The 16,173-nt window shown below is 38.3% G+C and overlaps 1 protein-coding gene across 1 annotated transcript in view; it reads right to left on the reverse strand.

Moving 5' to 3' along the window:
• The window catches only part of stat5a (signal transducer and activator of transcription 5a), a 90,008-nt gene that overhangs the window by 35,773 nt on the left and 38,062 nt on the right, over positions 1-16,173 (reverse strand). The window contains exon 2 of the mRNA XM_081370914.1: positions 3,388-3,452. The gene's annotated coding sequence lies outside the window, so the exon portion shown is untranslated. The remainder of the gene's footprint in view (positions 1-3,387; positions 3,453-16,173) is intronic.

Here is a 16,173-nt window from a genome sequence, read left to right on the forward strand (position 1 = left end):
CTAACTCTCGCAGGTTTTATTCTGGGTTAGAGATCGCAAACCAAAACGAATCAGCTGTGAGCAAAGTGACATGTATCTGATGCAATAAAGTCACTCCCCCCTCATATTTCTTGCCCCATATTAAAGCAGTTTAGTGAAAATATTTTGCTGTTATTTATTTGATTTATATTATATGAATTATAATTATGTATAATTCATATAATATATCTATATAATAATTATATTAATTGTCAATTCAATTAAAATAAATATATATAATATAATCTTTAAAGGTATAGCGGAGGATTTTCTTTTTCCGGGTGGGTAGTGTAAACTATTGGTCCACCTAAGTGTCAATCATTCTGGTGATATGTTTACGTAAGGCCGTCGTACGTGCTCGTCCCTTAGTTTTCGCTTTCTGCGCATGCGCACTTTCAGGTGTTTATGTGTGGTGAGCTAGAGCTCAGCCATTCATTGAAGCTCGCCGTTTCACCGGGTCCTTTGAAAATGTCTGAGGGTCGCAAGAGAAAAAGTTTGTACGAACTGTATGAGAAGAAGAGAAAGGCTTCAGAAGAGAGAAACAAGATCAGAGTGTTTTTGGGAGATTGTTTCACACGATGGCGTGCGCTGAAAACACAGGTTGGGCTTCCCACTGATGCCTCAGTCGCGAAGTTTCTACTCGACAGGTAAAGTTTGGATTGCTATTTGGAGAAAAAGTGCAAATCTTCTTTTGGAAAGTAATCTTGTATGAGCGATGCCGACAGCAACTTGTAAACAGAGCGTGCACGAGGAGAGCCTCGTTCCCTCTCGGGAACAGGTAGAGTGTTGCGCATGTGCATTTTTTCAAAAAGTGGAGAGGGCGGTTCTTATCTAAAATTCGGAAAGATCCTCCGCTATACCTTTAATATATAAGTTTACGTGTATTCTTCTGAGCTCTTTGTGAATCTGTATAAATTATTATTTAAATTCAGTTGATAAATGCATTTATTTTTTCATTCAGCTGCCTTCTCAAACTCTCGCTGCAGCAGCATTTATTCCTGCCTTGTATATACATTTATAAATTCTTGATATTTATAGAAGTGAATTGCACCACCTCTCTCGCGAGAAGTGAATCAAACTGATGTCAGAGATAGTCTTATAGTTTTGCGACAGTCAATTACTGCACGAGAAGTGCCGGAAACTGAGTCCTACCTGTCGTGCAATTGTCTGTGACTTCTCTTATAAAAAAGCATTTTTTTCATAAACTCTATGTAATGTAAACTCTAAGAATAGATCAATCCAAAACTAATGTTTAAAAGCATACATGTTTAAGACTAGCCGATGGGCTGTCGATTCATTAAATTATAGGCCGTTTCCTCACAAAAGCGGTTTATTCTGCGTAGTGAAGTCTCTCCTCCATTGACATCCATAAAAAAACGGCCTCTGGTCTCCTTCCCTGTGTACCATTGCGGCAGCAGGAGTTACGCTTTTTTTGCTAACCTTGCAGGCTCGTTTTCAAGTTGCTTTGCTGACGCTCTCCATGTTCCATGTGATTGGCTGTTTGCTGCACATGACACTCTCTAGATTTAATCACAAACTCTGGGTCAAACACTGAGTTGACAGGCAACGATTAAACCGAACGTTGTGAGCCCACTGAACCTGATCTAAACCAGGTTGGATCTGTATGGTTTGAACTTTAAACCTACTCTGAAACTACAGTAGGAGTTTATTCAGCAGGCGGGGGTGCAGATAGAAAGTGTGGTAAGGTACAGTATAGAGTCCTGGATAAGCAGTGACAACCAAAGTGACATTTTATTGACCTCTCGGTATCTATTTCTGCAGAATCATACTTGGTAGATCTGCCTACAGTAAAATCTCATTGGCTGAAAGTCCCACAACACATAGCTGTATATTAAACATCAAATCTATTCTGATTGCCTGCAACTGTGTTGCATCACATGGTTTCATGTTCATCGTGGACAGACAAATTGCTTGCCACTGTAAATTCTGGCCAGGGAACAGTGTTAGTAAACATAGAGGTAAATCCCAATATCTGTAAATCTATAATATCAACAATGTCTACAGCATTATTTAGGTTTATAGGTATCAAAAATTCCCAAACACTTCAGGTTCAAAAAGTAAACTAGCAAAAAATATGAGGAAAAACAACAACAACAACAACAACAACAACAACAGAGTGAAAATTTTAAATAAATCATTAATAGTAAAAGTTAGGCTGTGTATGAAGCACTGTGACCTGCCTTGGCCTCAGGACCTTTATGACCTCTTAGTTGTGGAGGAGGTTAAGAAAATAAAAATACACAAACAGTACACTTCTCAAATACCTTGAACCTCCACCTTCAGGGAGGAGGTAGATAATTCCTCCTCTCAGTAAAAACAAATTACAAAGGCATTTTTTCATTCCCGTAGCTGTAAGCCTTTAAATAAGGACAATGCCTGACTCTGTGAGGGGATGTGCACCATGGGGGAGGGGACTGAGTGCATATTGTCAGTCCCTGTTTTACTATGACTTAATTATGATTTGTCTAGTATTTGTCTTATGGGTTATAATATGTGCCAAAAGCCAATGTGCAATAAATGGTATTGTATTTGATCATAACATTTTATAGACATATCTGGAATTTTTATTTGATCGAAATTTTGGTAACACTTTATTTTGAACTCTAATGAAAGTTAGTAGGTGCAAAGTAAATTATAGTCAACAGAATGTGTTAAAGTACGGTATGTAATATTGACAGCTAGCGGTTCAATTGAGTAAAGCAAGCCAAATTCAAAATATTGGAGTTGTTTCCCAGCTACCTCCTCCTCAGACTCGACGTTCACGCGAGTTGCGCAATGTACAATGGAAGGTCGATGAGCACTTACACTTGTAAATTGATTCATCCGCATTTTAACATGCCTCTGGACATAGAGCTTTTCAGATGGATGCCGAGGCTTTTTAGGTTAGGTTGAATCCGCGATCTCTGACCTAGTTTGTTTGCTGACTTCCGTGGCTACAATACGCTGTGTTTTCCACCAGCTGGTAACCCGGGGTGTCGAAATACTATTGGGTAAACTGGCAGTGGGTGAGGTCACACAGGCCAAAACAAAAGCAGACATTTGATAACCTTGATAACTCAAGGTAATCATTTTTGTTCCCTTTAGTTTTCGGTCACTTCGACATTACGTTAGAAGCTGACATTATGGGGAAACATCTTTCTCCTTAGCTTTTGATGTAATGTCTCATTCCCTCATCTCAGGGAAATGAGGTTACATTTATTAACCGGAGACGTTTTCTACTAATCTCCATCATTACATCATTATAACAGCAACAACAAACAATAGTATTACATCTCAATAGGAATCACACTGCAATTAAAATCACATCAGCATAAAAAAGACAATCATTCACACACACATGCATTTTACCTCTTATCTCAAGCTCTCTGTTACCATCTAAGAACAGGAACTTTTGGAGAGGAAACCTGGAAAACCTGCATGGTAGAGAGACAGAAAGAGAGAAGGAGAGAACTGTATAAGTATTTTTGTCTTAGCTTGTACAATTTTAAACAAAAACAAAAAAACATTGAGAAGTAGAAGTATACATTTCTGTATGAAGAAGTACACAATGCAACACTCCTGTTTAATTAAACAGAGATATACACACTGAACACGACAGGTAAGAATAACAACAGTTAAAAGGGATAGTTCACCCAAAAATGAAAATTCAGTCATCAAGTTGTTTCAAACCTATATGAACATAAAGGAAGTTATTTTGAAGAATGTTTGTAACCAAACAGTTGATGGTCCCCATGGTATTGTTTTTTCCTACTATGAAAGTCAATGGGGCCCATCAACTGTCAGATTATCAACATTCTTCAAAATATCTTCTTTTGTGTTCAGCAGAAGAAAGAAACTCATTCAGATTTGGAAGAACTTGAGTAAATGATGATAGAATTAAATTTTTTGGGTGAACTATCCCTTTAAGGTCTGCAAAACTGTTACTTCCTCTCAGTCTGTTGTTCTTTCCTCAGAGGGAAAGAAAATCTAAGAGAGAGAGAGAGAGAGAGAGAGAGAGAGAGAGAGAGAGAGAGAGAGAGAGAGAGAGAGAGAGAGAGAAAGAGGAATCTATCTCCACTGACAGTTGAAACGTTAAATGTGAAGCATTAAATCTTGATCTATGGTTACTGGGTGCATTCACAAACGCTGGAAAAAACACATTCTCTGGACAGAGAATAATCAACTGATTAGATAACTAAACATATGCAAAATTAACACTCATATTGAATGCAAAATGTGGTTCTTTTCTACAAAAACAGCAGTGTAGGATTTAGTGCATTCTGGATTGATCCCTGAAAATCGCCTGATTGTCTGCCATGAACTAAGACTATGACTTATCTCTTCTAAATCAAAAATATGACCAGCTTCAGTCAGTTTTGGCTGTGTATTTTGTCTGCACTGCACAGGATGAGAGCAGGGTTCAAAACTAACACTTGCCAAGCACCAATATTAAATAAAGTTTCTCGCCAATTGGCTGATAATTTAGTTTGAAACAGCATGATTTGAATCACATTGTAATGATGAGATTCAACCCTCTCTTATGTAAGAGACTAGCTTGATTCAAATGAAACAGTCTGAAGAAAACACATGTGCCTTGCCTTCTGACAACTTCCTCCTCTAGGATGCCTTGAGTAATTTTTCCATGTGGCTAAAATACATGGGATATTCCTCGCATTCAACTTTCAAAATGAAAAGGAATAAATCCACAATGTGTCTTCTTCATGTTTTTGTGCAATTTCACTGACAGATGGAGCTGTCATCCGCTTGTTTACGATGCTGCAAGTGACACAATGACCTGCACGGCTTGTCACTCAATGAAATTTGTGTGCAGTTTTATCTACAACATTTGGTCACAATTCACTTTCATTCTATGGAAAAGATCAGCAAAAAACACTATCTATATTTAACTCCATCTGTTCCTTTTACCCCAGAAAAAATATAATGTTTTGATCAACAGCTATCGACAACTCAGTCGACAATTATCACTTTCGACACAAGCGTGAAACCCAAAGGTACAAATTCTAGCCCATTTTCAACACAACTGACTTTAGAAAGCCAGCCAGGATTAGACCCCATGGGGAGGATTATGTAATCTCACAGAGAAACTCTCTCTTGACAGAGGCCATGGTAAGATAAGAGGGAATTCATGTAGAAAACCATGCGCGACAGATGTTAATGAGGCGAGGAGGGGAAATTTGTGCGTGATCTGATGTGATAGCGAGAGAGGAAGACAAACATAAACATTTGTGAGTGAGTGCTTGTGAGGAGGAACAGATAAGGAGGGAAGAGAATACAAACACTGCTTTAGATCGCAAAGAGGCATTTGTATGCAGTTTCATTTGGTGAGTGGCGACAAGTTAAATACAGAGTGAACTGTCACACGTATTAACACAATCCGACACTTTACAGGCAGCTGGAAGGGCCAAGAACTTTCTTAAGGGGGCAATGTTCAAACGGCCACAAACACACACACCATCTGTGTTTTTATTGCATTTATTGATGGCCGCACAAAGACAACCCTGAAGCTGTCGCGTCACTCACACTGCGCAAATACTTTCAAGCTGATATCCAAAAGAGCATTCCTCGCTCTCTCACACTCTTCCATCCCTCCAGCTAAAAAGGCTAATATGATGAAGCAACACCAAATGAATCCCCCACCATTTCCACACTGACTAGCCTATCACTCGCTTCCTCTACAGGGAGGATGAATAAAAGCATATTTATGGCCGGTGAGGATATAGCAGAGCCGACAGCAGGGAGGGACTGGTGCCAGCTGACCTTATGCAACAACAACATAATATAATAATAATAATAATAATATATATATATATATATATCTTCAGATGTAGTTCTTGCTTTCTGGGAATAAACAAGCCATTTTCCCTCTCGATCTTTTGACAGAAATTAGACTAATGGTGCAAAGAATAAAAGAAGAGTTAATCAATAAAAGAGTACTTTTCTCTTTAGAGAAATAATTCAGCTGTTATGTACTCATTTCTGAAGCCGTATGATGTGCTTGCTTCCATGGACCAACAAAGACGATATTTTCCATACAACGAAAGTGAAAAGTGACAAGCAGCTATGGCATCAAAAAGACTAAAAAGCTGAATAAATAAAAAACATAAAAGTGGTCTATTCAACTTGTGCGCCATTTTCTGAAGTAATTTTATAGCTATGTGTGAGGAACAGTCACAGTTATGTTCTGTTATGGTCATGTTTCTTTGTGTTTTGACACTGCCTTCATTGTCTGCTAGTTTGACCCAGTTTTCCTGCGTGTTTGATTTAGTCATTCATTGTATTCACCTGTTGCCCATCAACTATCTCATTAGTACCCTTGTTTAGTTCAGTTCTTTGTCTCTTGTCTGTGTTTGATGTTATTTGTTATTTTGCCTGTCTTTATCTTCATATTACTCATTGAGGATTATTAATTAAAGACTTTTGACTTTCATCTTTGTTGTAGTGTAGTCTATACAACCGTGATGGGAACATACTCAAATTAAATATAACATACTGAAAATTCATGCATATTCGTTTAATTTCAACAGTGCAGTTCGATTATGAATATGATAAGTACTTACATTTTTGACTATGTTGAATACAGCATAGCAGTCAAATGACCTACTGGTTATGGAAATTTTATGGTGCTTTTTGTCATTTATGGAGCTTGACAGCCCTGGTCACCATTCATATGAAAAACAGCAGAGTGACAATTCTGCAAACTTTGGCAGTTGCATGGAAGAAAGAATGCCAAACAAGTTTAGAACGGCACGAGGGTAAATGATGAAAGAATTTCGTTTTTTGGTGAACCAACTTTTGGAGTCAGGTGAGTAAGTTTGTTCAGAAAAATCTTCTTACCACATATAAAAACAAACCATCCGGGACAACAGAGCACTGTAATAAATATGGACATGACACAGTAGGCCTAGTGTCTGGGGGGAGAGTCCACAGTCTGGGGCCACAGCCTGAAAGTACAGGTCTCCCAGGGTTTTATAACGAGTCTTTGGGACCATTAAAAGACTCTGGCCTGAGGATCCAAGGGCACGGCCTGGGAAGTATGTGCATAACAAATCAGCAATGTATTGTGGGGCCTGACCATTTAAAGCTCTAAAAGTTCAAACTAATATTTTAAAATCAATACGAAATGTGATGGATAGCCAGTGTAGAGAGGACAAAATGGGTGTGATGTGTGTCCTTCTGCCAGATCCTGTTAAAAGCCTTGCCACGGCATTTTGAACCGTTTGAAGACGATTTAGAGCAGATTTGTTAAAAAAAAAGTAAAAAGAGAGTTACAGTAATCTAAACGTGAAGAAATAAAAGCATGGATAACCATCTCAAGATCATGCAGAGTCTGATAAAATTGCCCTCAATTTTGCAATATTTCTTAGATGATAAAAACTATTTCTGACCAAAAAGTATAGAATGGCAGTCCAAAGACAAACCAGACGCTAAGATTTCTGTCTGAGGCTCGACTGGACAGAGGAGCTCAAAGAACCAAGGTGTTAAAGGAAGGATGGGATTTTGTTGTCTGGGGCAACAATCAGGGTTTCAGTCTTTTTCGAATTTAATTGTAGACAGTTACTAGCAAGCCACGATTTTACACAAGAAATACTATCCAATAAATCCTTTAAAATCCGAGCAATACAACTGTATGTCATCAGCATAAAAATGGTATGGCACACTGTGCTTTACAATGTTGAAGAAACATGTTGCTTTAAATTAAAAGAGTCTGTGAGCGTTAAAAACTCAGACGCTACATTACAAAAGGGGTCGTCAATGTGGAAATTGAAATCACCAAGAATTGAACCTTTGTCTAATTTAATAATAGTAGATAAAAACTCAAAAAACTCATCTAAGAACTTAAAATACAATAAAGAAGTCAATAAAAGAAGTCAGCCGCTGCCACGTCTCAGTGAGGGCCATGAAATCAAGATTTTCGTTTGTGAACAAGTCTCCCAGATAAAGTGCCTTGTTCGAAATGGAGCGGGCATTCAGTAAAGCAAACCGTGTTTGCTGGGTGCAATAGACCGGAGGTGTGCGCTGACCGGTGGGACACCTCGTCGTAGCCAGGGGACTATCCAGCGAGGATCCAGGCTTGCCGGGTTGAAAAGATCCGATCAGAGTGCCAAAAAGATGGAGAAGCGGAGGCCGGTGGCCGGTGACCATAGAAACAAAAGTAGAAGACATGAAAAAAAGTAGAAGACATGAAGACAGTTTATTTACTGGTTACAATTTACAAAACTCTTCGGAACAGAATCTGTGTCTGTTTGTGTGTGTTTGGTATCATTAGTCTAAATCCTGATTAAAAGGTCAGTCTATCTGAGCGAGCAGAGGCAGTGACTCATGCCTGTGTGTGAGCTGATGAATGTGTGTGTGTGTGTGTGCGCATGTTTGCATACCATCTGCCATTGCATATCTGATCAAGTTAGACAAACCCTCCAGAGAGGCCCTCATGACATCTATAAATACCTTGGTCTCTAAAAAATACCCTAAAACAATATACAACCAAGATAATTTCCAAGACTGAAAAGAAAAAGTCAGAAAATCATAATCAGCAAACATGAATTAATATGTCACACATCTGGCGGAGATTAATCTGTGAGAAGATAACGTGAGCATCAAACTTCCTGTGCAGGTAACAATAGCAGCTGACTCAACCGCTGTAATCGCCACGCCTACCACTAACCTCCGGTTGCCATGACGATGAAGCGCTTGTGAAAGGTGCATTATGCCTAGAGGCTATCAGCCGGTCGCACTTACTCACCAAGAGAACAACACACACACAAGAAAACATGAACACTCACAGGCAGTTTGTTTCTTTTTTAGGATGAGTATGAAAAAAGACATATCATGTTTGAATGAATCCACTCTGATTACCTGCATCATATGTCCATTAGCACAACGTATGGAATTGGCTTTTCACATTTTTAAGCAAATGCTTGGAGCCGCTATGAGTGGGATGGATGGATAGATAGATGGGTGGATGGGTGGAAAATGAGGGAGTACATGAAACATGGAAGTCCAAAGGTGAAGTGTTTAAACTCAATGACCCTTGGACCAGACACACACACACACACACACACACACACACACACACACACACACACACAACATATCTTACACAGTATGAATAGTTTGACGTGTTCTGTGAAGTGGATACATTAAAGCATTAAAGCACAGGAGGAACACAAAGCAACAGATTAATTCACTCTTTTACTGAATCCCACAAGCCTCGCGGTTATTCATTCCCTGAAATGAACACAGAAACACCTAAAATAAGGCCAAAATGGGGAAATTATTAGTCTATTTTTTTCTAAATGATCAATGAGTAATGACTATATAGCTAAGCAATGTCATTCAGAGCATATGTTGACTTATTGATTCCACTGCGCTGTTTCCCAGTTCATCTGTGATGCTTTAAAGAGCATGTGTACAATAACGCCACACAAAATGTGCACGGCTCTCCTGGGCCCTATTAAGACCAAGGCCAAAGTGACTTTAATAGAGATGTTTATTCATTCATTTAATTAGTCAAGCGAATGGATTGTTTTCTTGGGACTAGGTGGACAGCAACATCACAGCGCTTGAAACTGGGTGGACACAAATATCTGTCATATATTCTCTCATTGCCTGTTACAAATTATATCACCATTAATAAATACAAACCACCATCATGACAGACCTCGTATACTCGTATACGGCAAAATGAACGACAACAAACTACTTTTTGCACATTACTAAACAAAATACAGATTAAAATATTAAAGCTGCTGAAATACGACATATATGTGATGTGTGTATAATTTCAAAAACTACTAAGAGTGCACTAAACACAGCAAAGAGAAGAAGCATTCGCCTGAGGATGTAACCATAGAAACGGTAGGCAACTCTAGCACTTTCTGTTAGGATCAATAAAATTAATTCAACAAAACATAGCCTAACTGTCATTATTTAAAGCTTTGCCATTTTAAATACCAAAAATGTATCAAAAACATTTAGTTCTTAGTTTAGAATGTCCTGAAGCAATCTGAAAGTTAGTTAGCTAGTGAAAGTCACTAAATAATTCACACACTTACTACTACTTTGACTAAAAATAATAAATAATAATAAATATATATATATTATATATTCATATATATTTTCATTATTATATAATATTCATTATTATTCTTAAATTGCCCTTTACTCAATATTTGTGATTCTTTTCAAACAGGAGCATATTTGGATTTTTAAATTGCTGATATGTTTTCGGCATCAGGTCAAGAATGTAATTTAATTATGTAAATTCAGAAAATGTCAATGAATGTGGCTGAGCAACTTGGACTTTGAAAGCAAGCTGTTGTCTGTCTTACAGGAAGGGCCTCGGCCAAATGAGCAGCATACCAGTGGCGTTTATGAGACCCATCATACTGTTTATTGGGATGCTGAGGCTGACTGTGCCAAAAGCTTTGCAACTTCAGTACTTAATAGCCAGATTATCTTCATTTGCTCTAAATTTCAAGTGCCCAAATAATGTTTTTTCGAATATTACCTTTCATGCAATGTGTAATAGCTGTCTGTGAATGTAAACGGTCTGCAAAGTTGTGATGCAGAAAGTGCACGATAAATAAATATATTGACTCTCAAAAGAAAGAATCAACTCTGAACAGCCTAAACGAGTCATTAGGAATTCGAATCCCACTTTCGTGAGGGCTACACGTCACTGGCTAACACATTTGCATAGTGCCCACCTATAGTCTTCATTGGCTCTCTGAGAACAACGTTTACTTTGAGCCTCAAATGCTGTAGCTGGTGTCTCAAATGCTGTACATGTTGAGAAGGTGCTGTTTCTGCTCTGCAAAAGCAAATTCTGCTTTTGATGTAAAGATTCAGAGGTTAAAATTACCACAGCGATACAACAGCAGTATAACCTTTTGACGATTGCTTCTCAAATCTCTGTGAGTTCTAAATGGGATTTATAAAACACTTATCCATTAAAGATGGGACAGTAGCCTACCCACTTTATTTGGACCAACTTGCTCCTCAGAATCACAACCTGTAAGTATGAGTAATTATTGATGTATACATTTTCTACCGGGTATTCAAAATACAGTTTTGTGTTTTATATTGTGCTAGTTCTCTAGACTGACTGACTAACTCACGTTATTACTAACTTAGGCTACTGAAATAGTTCTGCTAAGCAGATATGGGCTCACTATTAACTCAAATTGTGTCCGTTAATGCATATTATCTGATGTTTTTACTATTTTGATGTGGAGTAAAGTTTTACAATCTTTAATGTTACATCAGTCATTCATGTTAGTGCTGCTCGGCTAAAGTATGCGCCATTATTGATACAGTTAATGCAGTTCCGGACTGTTCGCCGCTATAAATAAAAAATATACACATCGGTTTGTTGATGAACATACAGTACACTTGTTAAAGCTGATGCTGATGCAGTTGCAACATCTCATAATGTAGTGAACAAATTCCATCGCACACCTGCAATTGATAGGTGCGTAGGATAATGAGACCAACCAGGTGGATCGTTTCAACAGACAAGCAATTCCCGCACACTATCGTAACTTGCAAAGAAGTATTCTTTAATTACACAACGTTTCGGTCACACGACCTTCATCAGGAGTATACAAATGTTCAAATTCATCTCTTTTAAGATAAACACATGACCAATTACCAAAACTCCATCTGTAAACAATTACGCTCATTAGGAATATAAAAATCACATCATAAACAGTTGCAAATTATAATAGTTACAACAATCAATAAAGATCCCACTGTAGGTTAACAAGATCATCTAATACACATGATCAACACGTCGTCATCAAACAGCCTCAAATTGTTACAACAATCGCTCAAACTCATTGTGAATACATAGTAGAAACAACACATCATTCAAAACCATTACATCACTATAACATTACATTAAATGGTGACATCGTGATTCAAATTTAAAAAGTGCACCGCGACTGGATAGTTCATATCTTTTCTTCTGATCGAACTTTTATGTTCACTAATTCTTTGTTTCAATTGACGTGACGTTTTTCCCACATAGCCTATACCACAAGAACAACGGATCAAAAACACAACATGAGTAGAGACACAAGTGATCACAGATTTGATGCTATATTTTTTACCAGTTCTAGGATGACAAAAAAATGATGTTTTGAAAGTATTATTACACTGAGCACAATTCCCACAACGATAATTGCCCTTCTGTATAGGACTAAGTAAACTCTGAGATGCACGAGGACTAGCGCTCTGAAAACGAGCATGTACCAAGCTATCTTTTAAATTCCTGGCGCGTTTATATACAATCAACGGAGGATGTCTAAAAATATCGTTCAACTCCGGATCAGAAGACAATAAATGCCAGTGTTTCTTAAAAATTGATTTTATCATGTAGGACTTAGGTGAATGTGTTGTAATACAAGCAAACGAATACTTTCTTGTTTTCTTTGTCTTCTTTTTTAGCAATTCAGACCGTGTCTTTTTAAAAGCTGTATTGTATCCTTCTTCGACCCAATCCAAAGGATAACCTCTGTTCAAAAATTTATTTTTCATGATTTTCGATTTCTCAATAAAATCGGAATCAGAATAACAAATCCTCCTTAATCTGTAGAACTGGCTCTTAGGAAGTCCTTTTTTCAAAAAAGTCGGATGAAAACTGGTGGCAAGTAAAAGTGTATTACGATCAGTCTCTTTTGTAAATAAAGTTGTAGTCAAACTGTCTTCATTCTTCTGTACCCACATATCAAGGAAATGTACTCTAGACGAATTAATTTCAGAAGTAAATTCTAAGTCGTCAACCAAGTTATTCAGATATGTCACAAATTCTCGAGCCTCATCGTGATCGCCCAAAAAAATACAAAATATGTCGTCAATGTATCTATACCACTTCATGATCTGTGGAAAGAAAGGATTATTTTCTGTGTTCAATACATAACTCTCCTCAAAAAAACCCATAAATAGATTGGCATAGTTAGGGGCAAAATTCGAGCCCATTGCGGTCCCACTTATCTGGAGAAAAAAATCCATATCGAAACTAAAATAATTATATTTCAAAAGGTACGAAGCCATCTCAACGATAAAGTCTGATGGTGGATTAGAGTCCTCGCGCAACGAAAAATAATGTTTAAGAGCAATAAGTCCTTTTTCATGTGAAATGTTAGTATATAAACTTGTTATGTCCAAAGTTAATAATAAAGAAAAATCTGGTAAATCATACACCTCAGAAATCTTATTGATAAAATCAGTAGAGTCTCGAATGTAAGATGGTAACGAATAAACAAAAGGTTTTATAAAAAAATCAACATACTGAGATAAAGGAGATAAGAGGGAATTAGTCTGTGCCACAATCGGACGACCTGGAGGGTCAATAAGTCTCTTATGAATTTTTGGAAGAGTGTAGAAAACAGGTCTAATCGGATGTTGACAATACAAGAATTTAAACTCTGATTGAGATATCCAACATCTCATAATGTACCTCAAACTGAGTAGTGTGTCACTCACTGAGAAACGTCCTTCTCAAGTAATCCTTCCGATGGAGGTTCGGGTTGAATAACTAGTTCTTCCAATGTTTCAGCATCGGACTTGCACTCAGATTGATCTGGTGAAATCGACTCCATTGTTACTGTGTTTACAGTGTGTGCAATCACTGAGGATTTAGGAAGCCTCCGGAGCAGAAGTTCATTTAAGGTAATGGGAGGTTCGTTTCCGACACGCGTGGTAAGAGGTAGATCAATCATAACAGACTTGGCCGTCTAACCAATCAGAGCAGAGTAGGCTCTCGAAAAGGAGGGATTTAGAGAGAGACTGAATTATTGGATGCGTCGTTTATGAATCATTGAAAAAATGTGGTTATGTGCAATGTATATTATGAGAAATTTTTTCGACCTTATAATGTAATGTAAATCTATTATAGGAGACCTCCAAAACAAAATTAGGAGCCTTTAAAATAGCATAATGGGGCACTTTAAACTTTGAAATTGTTCTGCAAGACTGGTATGTGGAGTGTCTCTGTGCATTTGTGTCTGTCTGTCTGTCTATTAACAGGTCCTTTGTGAAGCTTATTTTAAACCTCACATACTTTTTAAATGCACAACATCTGATCATGTTTCTGTTAGAGTCTAGTACATATGTGTGGGAATGGGAAAAGTATATGTGTATGGTACAGTAAATGTCTCTACCTGCATGAACTAGATCGGTCTGTAGGTGTAGCAACCAGTTAGTAAAGCATCTTACATGCATGCAAGACAAACAGAGGATTTCATAAAGTTTTATTCCAGAGCAGCTGAATTGAACTATGGACAGATGGTCCAGTTCTGTTCCAGGGGAAAAGCAGCTGTCCTGTACACATTTCTACACACACACTTTTAACAAAGGTGCACATAACCATCTAAAAGCCCAATTTTACCTGAATGATAAAAACTCAAGTTCAGTGCACTTTCAAAAAGAACATACAAAGACAGACTGGGAAAGGTAGTAGTGAATGGATGTTAAAAATAGAGAAGAGAGCTCAAGAACGAAGGAAGGAAGTGAATCGGAAATTGCAGACTGAACACTGGTGGAATGAGAGGAATGAGAGCTGTTAAGACGAAATGATCAATAAGTAACTTCATAACTACTGGTTGCCATAGAAAACTCTTAAGTTTAAAGCGTGCCGGAGACACAGTCAGAAAGAGAAACTGGCATACTGACACACACACACACACACACACACACACACACACACACACACACACACACACACACACACACACACACACACACACACACACACACACACACACACCCTGTTTTCATGTTTTATGGGGACTTTCCATAGTCGTAATGGTTTTTAGACTGTACAAACCGTATATTCTCTCCCCTTACACTAACCCTAGCCTTAAACCTACCCATCACACAAAACTTTCTGCATCTTCACATTTTTTTAAAAAACTCATTCTGTATGATTTATAAGCTTGTTTGATTTATAAGGCGTTTTTCTCATGGGGAACAAAAAATGTTCCATTAATACGTGGTACACACACACACACACACACACACACACACACACACACACACACACACACACACACACACACACACACACACACACACACACACACACACACACACACACACACACACACACACACACACACACACACACACACACACACACACACACACACACACACACACACACACACACACACACACACACACACACACACACACACACACACACACACATCTTTAACATTGGCCACTTTCATGTTTCAGGGCTTGATTTTTCAGATTTCATAATTTATTTTTCCTACTTTTTAAGCAACTTTACCCAGAAGTTTAATTTAAAATTCTAAAGAGCCTTTAAAAAATATGAATTACATTACAACTGTCACATAGTTGTGCCATTATTTCCACCAAAATTAGCAATTTAAATCATTTAAAAGTTCAGCATCTGTCAGTCACTACAACGTTATGTCGACTGACTAATGGTGTCTCATTTGGGAGCCCCAATCACCTCTGAGTTTTAGAAAAAAGACCAATGGAATTGGTGAGTGGAATTTGCATACCGAGTCATTCCCTCGTACATATGGGTATACAAGATGGCAGCAAGCATCTGCACTCATTCAGAAGTGCAGTGAAATTTCCCTGGGTGCTTCAGCGCAAAGAGCAGATTTCCCTAAAAGAGCAAGCATGGTCGGCGAGCGTCTTTTTAAAGATGCCTTTCCGTTCGTGTGTTTCTGGATGCGGATCACTATTACTGTCACAAATGCCTGGGCTGAGACGGCGTTCGTGGATGGTTCAAGTCTGCACTGCGAGAACATGACCATTTCAGCACTGCGGTCCCAACTCTCCCTCCTTGTGAAGGCTGGAGTCCCCTGTGCTGTTACCCAGCCCGCTGCCGTCCCTCAGGTCACTAAACCCTCCAAAGTCCATCGAAGCGGCTCTAATACAGGCAGCCCAGAGATGTGCGAAGCTGCTCTCAACCCGGAGGAGGGCTGGGTGTAGAATCTTTGCTTTTTTCTTTAAACTGTTCCCACATTACCCACATTTTCAATAAAAGAGCAGTTTCCTCAATCTCTGGGCCATTCAGGGCGTGGTCAGGCAGTGAGTGATGCTATGCTTCCTCATTCCCAGTCTCTCCTTCCACATTCGCCACGAGCCAAGAAG

The sequence above is a fragment of the Scardinius erythrophthalmus genome, assembly GCF_964197995.2.
Source record: "Scardinius erythrophthalmus genome assembly, chromosome: 1".
Taxonomy (NCBI): domain Eukaryota; kingdom Metazoa; phylum Chordata; class Actinopteri; order Cypriniformes; family Leuciscidae; genus Scardinius; species Scardinius erythrophthalmus.